The 18,040-nt window shown below is 46.3% G+C and overlaps 7 non-coding genes across 7 annotated transcripts; all 7 read left to right on the forward strand.

Moving 5' to 3' along the window:
• The first annotated feature begins 836 nt into the window (after positions 1–836).
• Trnai-aau (transfer RNA isoleucine (anticodon AAU)) lies at positions 837–908 on the forward strand. The gene has a single exon. It is a non-coding gene; the product is annotated as a tRNA-Ile (tRNA).
• A 2,969-nt stretch (positions 909–3,877) lies between these two features.
• On the forward strand, positions 3,878–3,949 carry Trnai-aau (transfer RNA isoleucine (anticodon AAU)). The gene has a single exon. It is a non-coding gene; the product is annotated as a tRNA-Ile (tRNA).
• Positions 3,950–6,933: 2,984 nt separating this feature from the next.
• Trnai-aau (transfer RNA isoleucine (anticodon AAU)) lies at positions 6,934–7,005 on the forward strand. The gene has a single exon. It is a non-coding gene; the product is annotated as a tRNA-Ile (tRNA).
• Positions 7,006–11,505: 4,500 nt separating this feature from the next.
• Positions 11,506–11,577, forward strand: Trnai-aau (transfer RNA isoleucine (anticodon AAU)). Its single transcript has one exon. It is a non-coding gene; the product is annotated as a tRNA-Ile (tRNA).
• A 2,969-nt stretch (positions 11,578–14,546) lies between these two features.
• On the forward strand, positions 14,547–14,618 carry Trnai-aau (transfer RNA isoleucine (anticodon AAU)). Its single transcript has one exon. It is a non-coding gene; the product is annotated as a tRNA-Ile (tRNA).
• Positions 14,619–16,068: 1,450 nt separating this feature from the next.
• On the forward strand, positions 16,069–16,140 carry Trnai-aau (transfer RNA isoleucine (anticodon AAU)). The gene has a single exon. It is a non-coding gene; the product is annotated as a tRNA-Ile (tRNA).
• A 1,447-nt stretch (positions 16,141–17,587) lies between these two features.
• Trnai-aau (transfer RNA isoleucine (anticodon AAU)) lies at positions 17,588–17,659 on the forward strand. Its single transcript has one exon. It is a non-coding gene; the product is annotated as a tRNA-Ile (tRNA).
• The last annotated feature ends 381 nt before the right edge of the window (positions 17,660–18,040 follow it).

An 18,040-nucleotide genomic window follows, 5' to 3' on the forward strand; every position in this document is an offset into this window, starting at 1 on the left:
ATAACGTTTTAATGTAGCAATTGAGCAGTACGAAACCGTCTGAATGTTGCTGTTGACCATTTTTTGCTTGGAGATGCTCTTGAGCTTGAAACACACACAACAAGACCGGTGTTAACTAGCGAAATGGTCGGCAGAGTGCCGACACAGCGAGTTTTGACTATCACTTGCACATCTAAAACAACGTCGGAAAGTAACTCGTTCGGCTTTTGAGTCACATAAAGTATGTGCGTTAATTTTGACGCCACTAGCTCTGCATGTTGTCATGCAATTTCTTTACCTCTCAGAAATGATTATGACATAAAAGTGAAGTACGTGACGAGTGTGACGTTAGGAAAACATTAGGCATCATGGAGAGATTCTGTATGGGACCACCCAACACAAACGAGTACTGTGTGACGTGCTACCCGGCAGGTATTCACCGAGGTAGCCGGCTAGCTCAGTCGGTAGAGCATCAGACTCTTAATCCCAGGGTTGTGGGTTCGAGCCAGACGCTGGGCGGAACGGAATTTTGTTCCGCTGCAGGTGTAAATTACCGTTTTTCTGATTAACGAGATTTAATGGAAATAGCAACTTTAAACTTTGCCTACGTCTCTGTCAGTCGCAAGGAAGCTGTATTTGAAGGTGAAGGTGATTTTGTAGACATGTGTGAAAGACATGTTCTGAAATGCAAGTGTTGTTGTTTGGAGAGCACATCGGTTACGTGTCAGATGTGTAGTCAAGCAGTAATTTGTCGCCATAGCTGCAAATATTAGCCGGTAATATGAAGTGTTGTCAGCTAAAGTCTGATGATGCAGACGACCGTAAGGACGAAGTAACCAAGAGTACCGCTAGGCCGCGCCTCTTTAGCTCAGTGGTAGAGCACTGGTCTAATAAACCAGCGGTCGTAAGTTCAATCCTCACAGGAGAAAGATGAATTTTGGAAATCAGTTGCGCGTCGTGGCCGTATAGCAAACAGTACCTGTGATGACGAACAATTAGCGACAGGCGTTTTTTTAAGAATCACTCTCAGATGCGATTAAGGCGAATGGCGCAGATAAAGCATTTGCCAAAGCGGTACAGCATAAGGTGGGACGAGGCAGTCTGAATTACATTTTATAGATGTATTTCTCACATATCTCAGAGCCTCTCGCGATATTCGTCGTCGTCGTCGTCGTCGTCGTCGTCGTCGCCGATGCCGCTTCTGCAGAAGTAGCAAATGGCAATCGTAGCAAATGCGGCGAGGGACGCCCTGCCTTCGATTCCGAATGCACAAAGTGTGTGGTCTTGTTTCACAGTCTATATTTGGTCGGTCTCGTCAGAGGTTGAATGTAACGAATGGGTGGGAAAGAGCAAGGGGCAGCGGCTGTGTAGAACGAAAACACAAATCCTCAGGGGTGTGAGCGTTTCGAGATGAGTCGTATACATGTAAATGTTGGTCGTCAGTGACCGTGTGGCCTAATGGATAAGGCGTCGGACTTCGGATCTGAAGATTACAGGTTCGAATGCTGTCACGCTTGTGTTTTTCCAGTTCTGAAAAAGAAACATAACGTTTTAATGTAGCAATTGAGCAGTACGAAACCGTCTGAATGTTGCTGTTGACCATTTTTTGCTTGGAGATGCTCTTGAGCTTGAAACACACACAACAAGACCGGTGTTAACTAGCGAAATGGTCGGCAGAGTGCCGACACAGCGAGTTTTGACTATCACTTGCACATCTAAAACAACGTCGGAAAGTAACTCGTTCGGCTTTTGAGTCACATAAAGTATGTGCGTTAATTTTGACGCCACTAGCTCTGCATGTTGTCATGCAATTTCTTTACCTCTCAGAAATGATTATGACATAAAAGTGAAGTACGTGACGAGTGTGACGTTAGGAAAACATTAGGCATCATGGAGAGATTCTGTATGGGACCACCCAACACAAACGAGTACTGTGTGACGTGCTACCCGGCAGGTATTCACCGAGGTAGCCGGCTAGCTCAGTCGGTAGAGCGTCAGACTCTTAATCCCAGGGTCGTGGGTTCGAGCCAGACGCTGGGCGGAACGGAATTTTGTTCCGCTGCAGGTGTAAATTACCGTTTTTCTGATTAACGAGATTTAATGGAAATAGCAACTTTAAACTTTGCCTACGTCTCTGTCAGTCGCAAGGAAGCTGTATTTGAAGGTGAAGGTGATTTTGTAGACATGTGTGAAAGACATGTTCTGAAATGCAAGTGTTGTTGTTTGGAGAGCACATCGGTTACGTGTCAGATGTGTAGTCAAGCAGTAATTTGTCGCCATAGCTGCAAATATTAGCCGGTAATATGAAGTGTTGTCAGCTAAAGTCTGATGATGCAGACGACCGTAAGGACGAAGTACCCAAGAGTACCGCTAGGCCGCGCCTCTTTAGCTCAGTGGTAGAGCACTGGTCTAGTAAACCAGCGGTCGTAAGTTCAATCCTCACAGAAGAAAGATGAATTTTGGAAATCAGTTGCGCGTCGTGGCCGTATAGCAAACAGTACCTGTGATGACGAACAATTAGCGACAGGCGTTTTTTTAAGAATCACTCTCAGATGCGATTAAGGCGAATGGCGCAGATAAAGCATTTGCCAAAGCGGTACAGCATAAGGTGGGACGAGGCAGTCTGAATTACATTTTATAGATGTATTTCTCACATATCTCAGAGCCTCTCGCGATATTCGTCGTCGTCGTCGTCGTCGTCGTCGCCGCCGCCGCCGCTTCTGCAGAAGTAGCAAATGGCAATCGTAGCAAATGCGGCGAGGGACGCCCTGCCTTCGATTCCGAATGCACAAAGTGTGTGGTCTTGTTTCACAGTCTATATTTGGTCGGTCTCGTCAGAGGTTGAATGTAACGAATGGGTGGGAAAGAGCAAGGGGCAGCGGCTGTGTAGAACGAAAACACAAATCCTCAGGGGTGTGAGCGTTTCGAGATGAGTCGTATACATGTAAATGTTGGTCGTCAGTGACCGTGTGGCCTAATGGATAAGGCGTCGGACTTCGGATCTGAAGATTACAGGTTCGAATGCTGTCACGCTTGTGTTTTTCCAGTTCTGAAAAAGAAACATAACGTTTTAATGTAGCAATTGAGCAGTACGAAACCGTCTGAATGTTGCTGTTGACCATTTTTTGCTTGGAGATGCTCTTGAGCTTGAAACACACACAACAAGACCGGTGTTAACTAGCGAAATGGTCGGCAGAGTGCCGACACAGCGAGTTTTGACTATCACTTGCACATCTAAAACAACGTCGGAAAGTAACTCGTTCGGCTTTTGAGTCACATAAAGTATGTGCGTTAATTTTGACGCCACTAGCTCTGCATGTTGTCATGCAATTTCTTTACCTCTCAGAAATGATTATGACATAAAAGTGAAGTACGTGACGAGTGTGACGTTAGGAAAACATTAGGCATCATGGAGAGATTCTGTATGGGACCACCCAACACAAACGAGTACTGTGTGACGTGCTACCCGGCAGGTATTCACCGAGGTAGCCGGCTAGCTCAGTCGGTAGAGCGTCAGACTCTTAATCCCAGGGTCGTGGGTTCGAGCCAGACGCTGGGCGGAACGGAATTTTGTTCCGCTGCAGGTGTAAATTACCGTTTTTCTGATTAACGAGATTTAATGGAAATAGCAACTTTAAACTTTGCCTACGTCTCTGTCAGTCGCAAGGAAGCTGTATTTGAAGGTGAAGGTGATTTTGTAGACATGTGTGAAAGACATGTTCTGAAATGCAAGTGTTGTTGTTTGGAGAGCACATCGGTTACGTGTCAGATGTGTAGTCAAGCAGTAATTTGTCGCCATAGCTGCAAATATTAGCCGGTAATATGAAGTGTTGTCAGCTAAAGTCTGATGATGCAGACGACCGTAAGGACGAAGTACCCAAGAGTACCGCTAGGCCGCGCCTCTTTAGCTCAGTGGTAGAGCACTGGTCTAATAAACCAGCGGTCGTAAGTTCAATCCTCACAGGAGAAAGATGAATTTTGGAAATCAGTTGCGCGTCGTGGCCGTATAGCAAACAGTACCTGTGATGACGAACAATTAGCGACAGGCGTTTTTTTAAGAATCACTCTCAGATGCGATTAAGGCGAATGGCGCAGATAAAGCATTTGCCAAAGCGGTACAGCATAAGGTGGGACGAGGCAGTCTGAATTACATTTTATAGATGTATTTCTCACATATCTCAGAGCCTCTCGCGATATTCGTCGTCGTCGTCGTCGTCGTCGTCGTCGTCGTCGTCGCCGCCGCCGCTTCTGCAGAAGTAGCAAATGGCAATCGTAGCAAATGCGGCGAGGGACGCCCTGCCTTCGATTCCGAATGCACAAAGTGTGTGGTCTTGTTTCACAGTCTATATTTGGTCGGTCTCGTCAGAGGTTGAATGTAACGAATGGGTGGGAAAGAGCAAGGGGCAGCGGCTGTGTAGAACGAAAACACAAATCCTCAGGGGTGTGAGCGTTTCGAGATGAGTCGTATACATGTAAATGTTGGTCGTCAGTGACCGTGTGGCCTAATGGATAAGGCGTCGGACTTCGGATCTGAAGATTACAGGTTCGAATGCTGTCACGCTTGTGTTTTTCCAGTTCTGAAAAAGAAACATAACGTTTTAATGTAGCAATTGAGCAGTACGAAACCGTCTGAATGTTGCTGTTGACCATTTTTTGCTTGGAGATGCTCTTGAGCTTGAAACACACACAACAAGACCGGTGTTAACTAGCGAAATGGTCGGCAGAGTGCCGACACAGCGAGTTTTGACTATCACTTGCACATCTAAAACAACGTCGGAAAGTAACTCGTTCGGCTTTTGAGTCACATAAAGTATGTGCGTTAATTTTGACGCCACTAGCTCTGCATGTTGTCATGCAATTTCTTTACCTCTCAGAAATGATTATGACATAAAAGTGAAGTACGTGACGAGTGTGACGTTAGGAAAACATTAGGCATCATGGAGAGATTCTGTATGGGACCACCCAACACAAACGAGTACTGTGTGACGTGCTACCCGGCAAGTATTCACCGAGGTAGCCGGCTAGCTCAGTCGGTAGAGCGTCAGACTCTTAATCCCAGGGTCGTGGGTTCGAGCCAGACGCTGGGCGGAACGGAATTTTGTTCCGCTGCAGGTGTAAATTACCGTTTTTCTGATTAACGAGATTTAATGGAAATATCAACTTTAAACTTTGCCTACGTCTCTGTCAGTCGCAAGGAAGCTGTATTTGAAGGTGAAGGTGATTTTGTAGACATGTGTGAAAGACATGTTCTGAAATGCAAGTGTTGTTGTTTGGAGAGCACATCGGTTACGTGTCAGATGTGTAGTCAAGCAGTAATTTGTCGCCATAGCTGCAAATATTAGCCGGTAATATGAAGTGTTGTCAGCTAAAGTCTGTTGATGCAGACGACAGTAAGGACGAAGTACCCAAGAGTACCGCTAGGCCGCGCCTCTTTAGCTCAGTGGTAGAGCACTGGTCTAGTAAACCAGCGGTCGTAAGTTCAATCCTCACAGAAGAAAGATGAATTTTGGAAATCAGTTGCGCGTCGTGGCCGTATAGCAAACAGTACCTGTGATGACGAACAATTAGCGACAGGCGTTTTTTTAAGAATCACTCTCAGATGCGATTAAGGCGAATGGCGCAGATAAAGCATTTGCCAAAGCGGTACAGCATAAGGTGGGACGAGGCAGTCTGAATTACATTTTATAGATGTATTTCTCACATATCTCAGAGCCTCTCGCGATATTCGTCGTCGTCGTCGTCGTCGTCGTCGTCGTCGTCGCCGCCGCCGCCGCTTCTGCAGAAGTAGCAAATGGCAATCGTAGCAAATGCGGCGAGGGACGCCCTGCCTTCGATTCCGAATGCACAAAGTGTGTGGTCTTGTTTCACAGTCTATATTTGGTCGGTCTCGTCAGAGGTTGAATGTAACGAATGGGTGGGAAAGAGCAAGGGGCAGCGGCTGTGTAGAACGAAAACACAAATCCTCAGGGGTGTGAGCGTTTCGAGATGAGTCGTATACATGTAAATGTTGGTCGTCAGTGACCGTGTGGCCTAATGGATAAGGCGTCGGACTTCGGATCTGAAGATTACAGGTTCGAATGCTGTCACGCTTGTGTTTTTCCAGTTCTGAAAAAGAAACATAACGTTTTAATGTAGCAATTGAGCAGTACGAAACCGTCTGAATGTTGCTGTTGACCATTTTTTGCTTGGAGATGCTCTTGAGCTTGAAACACACACAACAAGACCGGTGTTAACTAGCGAAATGGTCGGCAGAGTGCCGACACAGCGAGTTTTGACTATCACTTGCACATCTAAAACAACGTCGGAAAGTAACTCGTTCGGCTTTTGAGTCACATAAAGTATGTGCGTTAATTTTGACGCCACTAGCTCTGCATGTTGTCATGCAATTTCTTTACCTCTCAGAAATGATTATGACATAAAAGTGAAGTACGTGACGAGTGTGACGTTAGGAAAACATTAGGCATCATGGAGAGATTCTGTATGGGACCACCCAACACAAACGAGTACTGTGTGACGTGCTACCCGGCAGGTATTCACCGAGGTAGCCGGCTAGCTCAGTCGGTAGAGCGTCAGACTCTTAATCCCAGGGTCGTGGGTTCGAGCCAGACGCTGGGCGGAACGGAATTTTGTTCCGCTGCAGGTGTAAATTACCGTTTTTCTGATTAACGAGATTTAATGGAAATAGCAACTTTAAACTTTGCCTGAGTCTCTGTCAGTCGCAAGGAAGCTGTATTTGAAGGTGAAGGTGATTTTGTAGACATGTGTGAAAGACATGTTCTGAAATGCAAGTGTTGTTGTTTGGAGAGCACATCGGTTACGTGTCAGATGTGTAGTCAAGCAGTAATTTGTCGCCATAGCTGCAAATATTAGCCGGTAATATGAAGTGTTGTCAGCTAAAGTCTGATGATGCAGACGACCGTAAGGACGAAGTACCCAAGAGTACCGCTAGGCCGCGCCTCTTTAGCTCAGTGGTAGAGCACTGGTCTAATAAACCAGCGGTCGTAAGTTCAATCCTCACAGGAGAAAGATGAATTTTGGAAATCAGTTGCGCGTCGTGGCCGTATAGCAAACAGTACCTGTGATGACGAACAATTAGCGACAGGCGTTTTTTTAAGAATCACTCTCAGATGCGATTAAGGCGAATGGCGCAGATAAAGCATTTGCCAAAGCGGTACAGCATAAGGTGGGACGAGGCAGTCTGAATTACATTTTATAGATGTATTTCTCACATATCTCAGAGCCTCTCGCGATATTCGTCGTCGTCGTCGTCGTCGTCGTCGTCGTCGTCGCCGCCGCCGCTTCTGCAGAAGTAGCAAATGGCAATCGTAGCAAATGCGGCGAGGGACGCCCTGCCTTCGATTCCGAATGCACAAAGTGTGTGGTCTTGTTTCACAGTCTATATTTGGTCGGTCTCGTCAGAGGTTGAATGTAACGAATGGGTGGGAAAGAGCAAGGGGCAGCGGCTGTGTAGAACGAAAACACAAATCCTCAGGGGTGTGAGCGTTTCGAGATGAGTCGTATACATGTAAATGTTGGTCGTCAGTGACCGTGTGGCCTAATGGATAAGGCGTCGGACTTCGGATCTGAAGATTACAGGTTCGAATGCTGTCACGCTTGTGTTTTTCCAGTTGTGAAAAAGAAACATAACGTTTTAATGTAGCAATTGAGCAGTACGAAACCGTCTGAATGTTGCTGTTGACCATTTTTTGCTTGGAGATGCTCTTGAGCTTGAAACACACACAACAAGACCGGTGTTAACTAGCGAAATGGTCGGCAGAGTGCCGACACAGCGAGTTTTGACTATCACTTGCACATCTAAAACAACGTCGGAAAGTAACTCGTTCGGCTTTTGAGTCACATAAAGTATGTGCGTTAATTTTGACGCCACTAGCTCTGCATGTTGTCATGCAATTTCTTTACCCCTCAGAAATGATTATGACATAAAAGTGAGGTACGTGACGAGTGTGACGTTAGGAAAACATTAGGCATCATGGAGAGATTCTGTATGGGACCACCCAACACAAACGAGTACTGTGTGACGTGCTACCCGGCAAGTATTCACCGAGGTAGCCGGCTAGCTCAGTCGGTAGAGCGTCAGACTCTTAATCCCAGGCTCGTGGGTTCGAGCCAGACGCTGGGCGGAACGGAATTTTGTTCCGCTGCAGGTGTAAATTACCGTTTTTCTGATTAACGAGATTTAATGGAAATATCAACTTTAAACTTTGCCTACGTCTCTGTCAGTCGCAAGGAAGCTGTATTTGAAGGTGAAGGTGATTTTGTAGACATGTGTGAAAGACATGTTCTGAAATGCAAGTGTTGTTGTTTGGAGAGCACATCGGTTACGTGTCAGATGTGTAGTCAAGCAGTAATTTGTCGCCATAGCTGCAAATATTAGCCGGTAATATGAAGTGTTGTCAGCTAAAGTCTGATGATGCAGACGACCGTAAGGACGAAGTACCCAAGAGTACCGCTAGGCCGCGCCTCTTTAGCTCAGTGGTAGAGCACTGGTCTAGTAAACCAGCGGTCGTAAGTTCAATCCTCACAGAAGAAAGATGAATTTTGGAAATCAGTTGCGCGTCGTGGCCGTATAGCAAACAGTACCTGTGATGACGAACAATTAGCGACAGGCGTTTTTTTAAGAATCACTCTCAGATGCGATTAAGGCGAATGGCGCAGATAAAGCATTTGCCAAAGCGGTACAGCATAAGGTGGGACGAGGCAGTCTGAATTACATTTTATAGATGTATTTCTCACATATCTCAGAGCCTCTCGCGATATTCGTCGTCGTCGTCGTCGTCGTCGTCGTCGTCGCCGCCGCCGCCGCTTCTGCAGAAGTAGCAAATGGCAATCGTAGCAAATGCGGCGAGGGACGCCCTGCCTTCGATTCCGAATGCACAAAGTGTGTGGTCTTGTTTCACAGTCTATATTTGGTCGGTCTCGTCAGAGGTTGAATGTAACGAATGGGTGGGAAAGAGCAAGGGGCAGCGGCTGTGTAGAACGAAAACACAAATCCTCAGGGGTGTGAGCGTTTCGAGTTGAGTCGTATACATGTAAATGTTGGTCGTCAGTGACCGTGTGGCCTAATGTATAAGGCGTCGGACTTCGGATCTGAAGATTACAGGTTCGAATGCTGTCACGCTTGTGTTTTTCCAGTTCTGAAAAAGAAACATAACGTTTTAATGTAGCAATTGAGCAGTACGAAACCGTCTGAATGTTGCTGTTGACCATTTTTTGCTTGGAGATGCTCTTGAGCTTGAAACACACACAACAAGACCGGTGTTAACTAGCGAAATGGTCGGCAGAGTGCCGACACAGCGAGTTTTGACTATCACTTGCACATCTAAAACAACGTCGGAAAGTAACTCGTTCGGCTTTTGAGTCACATAAAGTATGTGCGTTAATTTTGACGCCACTAGCTCTGCATGTTGTCATGCAATTTCTTTACCCCTCAGAAATGATTATGACATAAAAGTGAAGTACGTGACGAGTGTGACGTTAGGAAAACATTAGGCATCATGGAGAGATTCTGTATGGGACCACCCAACACAAACGAGTACTGTGTGACGTGCTACCCGGCAAGTATTCACCGAGGTAGCCGGCTAGCTCAGTCGGTAGAGCGTCAGACTCTTAATCCCAGGCTCGTGGGTTCGAGCCAGACGCTGGGCGGAACGGAATTTTGTTCCGCTGCAGGTGTAAATTACCGTTTTTCTGATTAACGAGATTTAATGGAAATATCAACTTTAAACTTTGCCTACGTCTCTGTCAGTCGCAAGGAAGCTGTATTTGAAGGTGAAGGTGATTTTGTAGACATGTGTGAAAGACATGTTCTGAAATGCAAGTGTTGTTGTTTGGAGAGCACATCGGTTACGTGTCAGATGTGTAGTCAAGCAGTAATTTGTCGCCATAGCTGCAAATATTAGCCGGTAATATGAAGTGTTGTCAGCTAAAGTCTGATGATGCAGACAACCGTAAGGACGAAGTACCCAAGAGTACCGCTAGGCCGCGCCTCTTTAGCTCAGTGGTAGAGCACTGGTCTAGTAAACCAGCGGTCGTAAGTTCAATCCTCACAGAAGAAAGATGAATTTTGGAAATCAGTTGCGCGTCGTGGCCGTATAGCAAACAGTACCTGTGATGACGAACAATTAGCGACAGGCGTTTTTTTAAGAATCACTCTCAGATGCGATTAAGGCGAATGGCGCAGATAAAGCATTTGCCAAAGCGGTACAGCATAAGGTGGGACGAGGCAGTCTGAATTACATTTTATAGATGTATTTCTCACATATCTCAGAGCCTCTCGCGATATTCGTCGTCGTCGTCGTCGTCGTCGTCGTCGCCGCCGCCGCCGCTTCTGCAGAAGTAGCAAATGGCAATCGTAGCAAATGCGGCGAGGGACGCCCTGCCTTCGATTCCGAATGCACAAAGTGTGTGGTCTTGTTTCACAGTCTATATTTGGTCGGTCTCGTCAGAGGTTGAATGTAACGAATGGGTGGGAAAGAGCAAGGGGCAGCGGCTGTGTAGAACGAAAACACAAATCCTCAGGGGTGTGAGCGTTTCGAGTTGAGTCGTATACATGTAAATGTTGGTCGTCAGTGACCGTGTGGCCTAATGTATAAGGCGTCGGACTTCGGATCTGAAGATTACAGGTTCGAATGCTGTCACGCTTGTGTTTTTCCAGTTCTGAAAAAGAAACATAACGTTTTAATGTAGCAATTGAGCAGTACGAAACCGTCTGAATGTTGCTGTTGACCATTTTTTGCTTGGAGATGCTCTTGAGCTTGAAACACACACAACAAGACCGGTGTTAACTAGCGAAATGGTCGGCAGAGTGCCGACACAGCGAGTTTTGACTATCACTTGCACATCTAAAACAACGTCGGAAAGTAACTCGTTCGGCTTTTGAGTCACATAAAGTATGTGCGTTAATTTTGACGCCACTAGCTCTGCATGTTGTCATGCAATTTCTTTACCTCTCAGAAATGATTATGACATAAAAGTGAAGTACGTGACGAGTGTGACGTTAGGAAAACATTAGGCATCATGGAGAGATTCTGTATGGGACCACCCAACACAAACGAGTACTGTGTGACGTGCTACCCGGCAGGTATTCACCGAGGTAGGCGGCTAGCTCAGTCGGTAGAGCGTCAGACTCTTAATCCCAGGGTCGTGGGTTCGAGCCAGACGCTGGGCGGAACGGAATTTTGTTCCGCTGCAGGTGTAAATTACCGTTTTTCTGATTAACGAGATTTAATGGAAATAGCAACTTTAAACTTTGCCTACGTCTCTGTCAGTCGCAAGGAAGCTGTATTTGAAGGTGAAGGTGATTTTGTAGACATGTGTGAAAGACATGTTCTGAAATGCAAGTGTTGTTGTTTGGAGAGCACATCGGTTACGTGTCAGATGTGTAGTCAAGCAGTAATTTGTCGCCATAGCTGCAAATATTAGCCGGTAATATGAAGTGTTGTCAGCTAAAGTCTGATGATGCAGACGACCGTAAGGACGAAGTACCCAAGAGTACCGCTAGGCCGCGCCTCTTTAGCTCAGTGGTAGAGCACTGGTCTAATAAACCAGCGGTCGTAAGTTCAATCCTCACAGGAGAAAGATGAATTTTGGAAATCAGTTGCGCGTCGTGGCCGTATAGCAAACAGTACCTGTGATGACGAACAATTAGCGACAGGCGTTTTTTTAAGAATCACTCTCAGATGCGATTAAGGCGAATGGCGCAGATAAAGCATTTGCCAAAGCGGTACAGCATAAGGTGGGACGAGGCAGTCTGAATTACATTTTATAGATGTATTTCTCACATATCTCAGAGCCTCTCGCGATATTCGTCGTCGTCGTCGTCGTCGTCGTCGTCGCCGCCGCCGCTTCTGCAGAAGTAGCAAATGGCAATCGTAGCAAATGCGGCGAGGGACGCCCTGCCTTCGATTCCGAATGCACAAAGTGTGTGGTCTTGTTTCACAGTCTATATTTGGTCGGTCTCGTCAGAGGTTGAATGTAACGAATGGGTGGGAAAGAGCAAGGGGCAGCGGCTGTGTAGAACGAAAACACAAATCCTCAGGGGTGTGAGCGTTTCGAGATGAGTCGTATACATGTAAATGTTGGTCGTCAGTGACCGTGTGGCCTAATGGATAAGGCGTCGGACTTCGGATCTGAAGATTACAGGTTCGAATGCTGTCACGCTTGTGTTTTTCCAGTTCTGAAAAAGAAACATAACGTTTTAATGTAGCAATTGAGCAGTACGAAACCGTCTGAATGTTGCTGTTGACCATTTTTTGCTTGGAGATGCTCTTGAGCTTGAAACACACACAACAAGACCGGTGTTAACTAGCGAAATGGTCGGCAGAGTGCCGACACAGCGAGTTTTGACTATCACTTGCACATCTAAAACAACGTCGGAAAGTAACTCGTTCGGCTTTTGAGTCACATAAAGTATGTGCGTTAATTTTGACGCCACTAGCTCTGCATGTTGTCATGCAATTTCTTTACCTCTCAGAAATGATTATGACATAAAAGTGAAGTACGTGACGAGTGTGACGTTAGGAAAACATTAGGCATCATGGAGAGATTCTGTATGGGACCACCCAACACAAACGAGTACTGTGTGACGTGCTACCCGGCAGGTATTCACCGAGGTAGCCGGCTAGCTCAGTCGGTAGAGCGTCAGACTCTTAATCCCAGGGTCGTGGGTTCGAGCCAGACGCTGGGCGGAACGGAATTTTGTTCCGCTGCAGGTGTAAATTACCGTTTTTCTGATTAACGAGATTTAATGGAAATAGCAACTTTAAACTTTGCCTACGTCTCTGTCAGTCGCAAGGAAGCTGTATTTGAAGGTGAAGGTGATTTTGTAGACATGTGTGAAAGACATGTTCTGAAATGCAAGTGTTGTTGTTTGGAGAGCACATCGGTTACGTGTCAGATGTGTAGTCAAGCAGTAATTTGTCGCCATAGCTGCAAATATTAGCCGGTAATATGAAGTGTTGTCAGCTAAAGTCTGATGATGCAGACGACCGTAAGGACGAAGTAACCAAGAGTACCGCTAGGCCGCGCCTCTTTAGCTCAGTGGTAGAGCACTGGTCTAATAAACCAGCGGTCGTAAGTTTAATCCTCACAGGAGAAAGATGAATTTTGGAAATCAGTTGCGCGTCGTGGCCGTATAGCAAACAGTACCTGTGATGACGAACAATTAGCGACAGGCGTTTTTTTAAGAATCACTCTCAGATGCGATTAAGGCGAATGGCGCAGATAAAGCATTTGCCAAAGCGGTACAGCATAAGGTGGGACGAGGCAGTCTGAATTACATTTTATAGATGTATTTCTCACATATCTCAGAGCCTCTCGCGATATTCGTCGTCGTCGTCGTCGTCGTCGTCGTCGTCGCCGATGCCGCTTCTGCAGAAGTAGCAAATGGCAATCGTAGCAAATGCGGCGAGGGACGCCCTGCCTTCGATTCCGAATGCACAAAGTGTGTGGTCTTGTTTCACAGTCTATATTTGGTCGGTCTCGTCAGAGGTTGAATGTAACGAATGGGTGGGAAAGAGCAAGGGGCAGCGGCTGTGTAGAACGAAAACACAAATCCTCAGGGGTGTGAGCGTTTCGAGATGAGTCGTATACATGTAAATGTTGGTCGTCAGTGACCGTGTGGCCTAATGGATAAGGCGTCGGACTTCGGATCTGAAGATTACAGGTTCGAATGCTGTCACGCTTGTGTTTTTCCAGTTCTGAAAAAGAAACATAACGTTTTAATGTAGCAATTGAGCAGTACGAAACCGTCTGAATGTTGCTGTTGACCATTTTTTGCTTGGAGATGCTCTTGAGCTTGAAACACACACAACAAGACCGGTGTTAACTAGCGAAATGGTCGGCAGAGTGCCGACACAGCGAGTTTTGACTATCACTTGCACATCTAAAACAACGTCGGAAAGTAACTCGTTCGGCTTTTGAGTCACATAAAGTATGTGCGTTAATTTTGACGCCACTAGCTCTGCATGTTGTCATGCAATTTCTTTACCTCTCAGAAATGATTATGACATAAAAGTGAAGTACGTGACGAGTGTGACGTTAGGAAAACATTAGGCATCATGGAGAGATTCTGTATGGGACCACCCAACACAAACGAGTACTGTGTGACGTGCTACCCGGCAGGTATTAACCGAGGTAGCCGGCTAGCTCAGTCGGTAGAGCGTCAGACTCTTAATCCCAGGGTCGTGGGTTCGAGCCAGACGCTGGGCGGAACGGAATTTTGTTCCGCTGCAGGTGTAAATTACCGTTTTTCTGATTAACGAGATTTAATGGAAATAGCAACTTTAAACTTTGCCTACGTCTCTGTCAGTCGCAAGGAAGCTGTATTTGAAGGTGAAGGTGATTTTGTAGACATGTGTGAAAGACATGTTCTGAAATGCAAGTGTTGTTGTTTGGAGAGCACATCGGTTACGTGTCAGATGTGTAGTCAAGCAGTAATTTGTCGCCATAGCTGCAAATATTAGCCGGTAATATGAAGTGTTGTCAGCTAAAGTCTGATGATGCAGACGACCGTAAGGACGAAGTAACCAAGAGTACCGCTAGGCCGCGCCTCTTTAGCTCAGTGGTAGAGCACTGGTCTAATAAACCAGCGGTCGTAAGTTCAATCCTCACAGGAGAAAGATGAATTTTGGAAATCAGTTGCGCGTCGTGGCCGTATAGCAAACAGTACCTGTGATGACGAACAATTAGCGACAGGCGTTTTTTTAAGAATCACTCTCAGATGCGATTAAGGCGAATGGCGCAGATAAAGCATTTGCCAAAGCGGTACAGCATAAGGTGGGACGAGGCAGTCTGAATTACATTTTATAGATGTATTTCTCACATATCTCAGAGCCTCTCGCGATATTCGTCGTCGTCGTCGTCGTCGTCGTCGTCGTCGCCGATGCCGCTTCTGCAGAAGTAGCAAATGGCAATCGTAGCAAATGCGGCGAGGGACGCCCTGCCTTCGATTCCGAATGCACAAAGTGTGTGGTCTTGTTTCACAGTCTATATTTGGTCGGTCTCGTCAGAGGTTGAATGTAACGAATGGGTGGGAAAGAGCAAGGGGCAGCGGCTGTGTAGAACGAAAACACAAATCCTCAGGGGTGTGAGCGTTTCGAGATGAGTCGTATACATGTAAATGTTGGTCGTCAGTGACCGTGTGGCCTAATGGATAAGGCGTCGGACTTCGGATCTGAAGATTACAGGTTCGAATGCTGTCACGCTTGTGTTTTTCCAGTTCTGAAAAAGAAACATAACGTTTTAATGTAGCAATTGAGCAGTACGAAACCGTCTGAATGTTGCTGTTGACCATTTTTTGCTTGGAGATGCTCTTGAGCTTGAAACACACACAACAAGACCGGTGTTAACTAGCGAAATGGTCGGCAGAGTGCCGACACAGCGAGTTTTGACTATCACTTGCACATCTAAAACAACGTCGGAAAGTAACTCGTTCGGCTTTTGAGTCACATAAAGTATGTGCGTTAATTTTGACGCCACTAGCTCTGCATGTTGTCATGCAATTTCTTTACCTCTCAGAAATGATTATGACATAAAAGTGAAGTACGTGACGAGTGTGACGTTAGGAAAACATTAGGCATCATGGAGAGATTCTGTATGGGACCACCCAACACAAACGAGTACTGTGTGACGTGCTACCCGGCAGGTATTCACCGAGGTAGCCGGCTAGCTCAGTCGGTAGAGCGTCAGACTCTTAATCCCAGGGTCGTGGGTTCGAGCCAGACGCTGGGCGGAACGGAATTTTGTTCCGCTGCAGGTGTAAATTACCGTTTTTCTGATTAACGAGATTTAATGGAAATAGCAACTTTAAACTTTGCCTACGTCTCTGTCAGTCGCAAGGAAGCTGTATTTGAAGGTGAAGGTGATTTTGTAGACATGTGTGAAAGACATGTTCTGAAATGCAAGTGTTGTTGTTTGGAGAGCACATCGGTTACGTGTCAGATGTGTAGTCAAGCAGTAATTTGTCGCCATAGCTGCAAATATTAGCCGGTAATATGAAGTGTTGTCAGCTAAAGTCTGATGATGCAGACGACCGTAAGGACGAAGTACCCAAGAGTACCGCTAGGCCGCGCCTCTTTAGCTCAGTGGTAGAGCACTGGTCTAATAAACCAGCGGTCGTAAGTTCAATCCTCACAGGAGAAAGATGAATTTTGGAAATCAGTTGCGTGTCGTGGCCGTATAGCAAACAGTACCTGTGATGACGAACAATTAGCGACAGGCGTTTTTTTAAGAATCACTCTCAGATGCGATTAAGGCGAATGGCGCAGATAAAGCATTTGCCAAAGCGGTACAGCATAAGGTGGGACGAGGCAGTCTGAATTACATTTTATAGATGTATTTCTCACATATCTCAGAGCCTCTCGCGATATTCGTCGTCGTCGTCGTCGTCGTCGTCGCCGCCGCCGCCGCTTCTGCAGAAGTAGCAAATGGCAATCGTAGCAAATGCGGCGAGGGTCGCCCTGCCTTCGATTCCGAATGCACAAAGTGTGTGGTCTTGTTTATCAGTCTATATTTGGTCGGTCTCGTCAGAGGTTGAATGTAACGAATGGGTGGGAAAGAGCAAGGGGCAGCTGCTGTGTAGAACGAAAACACAAATCCTCAGGGGTGTGAGCGTTTCGAGATGAGTCGTATACATGTAAATGTTGGTCGTCAGTGACCGTGTGGCCTAATGGATAAGGCGTCGGACTTCGGATCTGAAGATTACAGGTTCGAATGCTGTCACGCTTGTGTTTTTCCAGTTCTGAAAAAGAAACATAACGTTTTAATGTAGCAATTGAGCAGTACGAAACCGTCTGAATGTTGCTGTTGACCATTTTTTGCTTGGAGATGCTCTTGAGCTTGAAACACACACAACAAGACCGGTGTTAACTAGCGAAATGGTCGGCAGAGTGCCGACACAGCGAGTTTTGACTATCACTTGCACATCTAAAACAACGTCGGAAAGTAACTCGTTCGGCTTTTGAGTCACATAAAGTATGTGCGTTAATTTTGACGCCACTAGCTCTGCATGTTGTCATGCAATTTCTTTACCTCTCAGAAATGATTATGACATAAAAGTGAAGTACGTGACGAGTGTGACGTTAGGAAAACATTAGGCATCATGGAGAGATTCTGTATGGGACCACCCAACACAAACGAGTACTGTGTGACGTGCTACCCGGCAGGTATTCACCGAGGTAGCCGGCTAGCTCAGTCGGTAGAGCGTCAGACTCTTAATCCCAGTGTCGTGGGTTCGAGCCAGACGCTGGGCGGAACGGAATTTTGTTCCGCTGCAGGTGTAAATTACCGTTTTTCTGATTAACGAGATTTAATGGAAATAGCAACTTTAAACTTTGCCTACGTCTCTGTCAGTCGCAAGGAAGCTGTATTTGAAGGTGAAGGTGATTTTGTAGACATGTGTGAAAGACATGTTCTGAAATGCAAGTGTTGTTGTTTGGAGAGCACATCGGTTACGTGTCAGATGTGTAGTCAAGCAGTAATTTGTCGCCATAGCTGCAAATATTAGCCGGTAATATGAAGTGTTGTCAGCTAAAGTCTGATGATGCAGACGACAGTAAGGACGAAGTACCCAAGAGTACCGCTAGGCCGCGCCTCTTTAGCTCAGTGGTAGAGCACTGGTCTAATAAACCAGCGGTCGTAAGTTCAATCCTCACAGGAGAAAGATGAATTTTGGAAATCAGTTGCGTGTCGTGGCCGTATAGCAAACAGTACCTGTGATGACGAACAATTAGCGACAGGCGTTTTTTTAAGAATCACTCTCAGATGCGATTAAGGCGAATGGCGCAGATAAAGCATTTGCCAAAGCGGTACAGCATAAGGTGGGACGAGGCAGTCTGAATTACATTTTATAGATGTATTTCTCACATATCTCAGAGCCTCTCGCGATATTCGTCGTCGTCGTCGTCGTCGTCGTCGTCGTCGTCGCCGCCGCCGCTTCTGCAGAAGTAGCAAATGGCAATCGTAGCAAATGCGGCGAGGGACGCCCTGCCTTCGATTCCGAATGCACAAAGTGTGTGGTCTTGTTTCACAGTCTATATTTGGT

Source organism: Schistocerca gregaria, unplaced genomic scaffold (assembly GCF_023897955.1).
Source record: "Schistocerca gregaria isolate iqSchGreg1 unplaced genomic scaffold, iqSchGreg1.2 ptg000169l, whole genome shotgun sequence".
NCBI classification, from domain to species: Eukaryota; Metazoa; Arthropoda; class Insecta; order Orthoptera; family Acrididae; genus Schistocerca; species Schistocerca gregaria.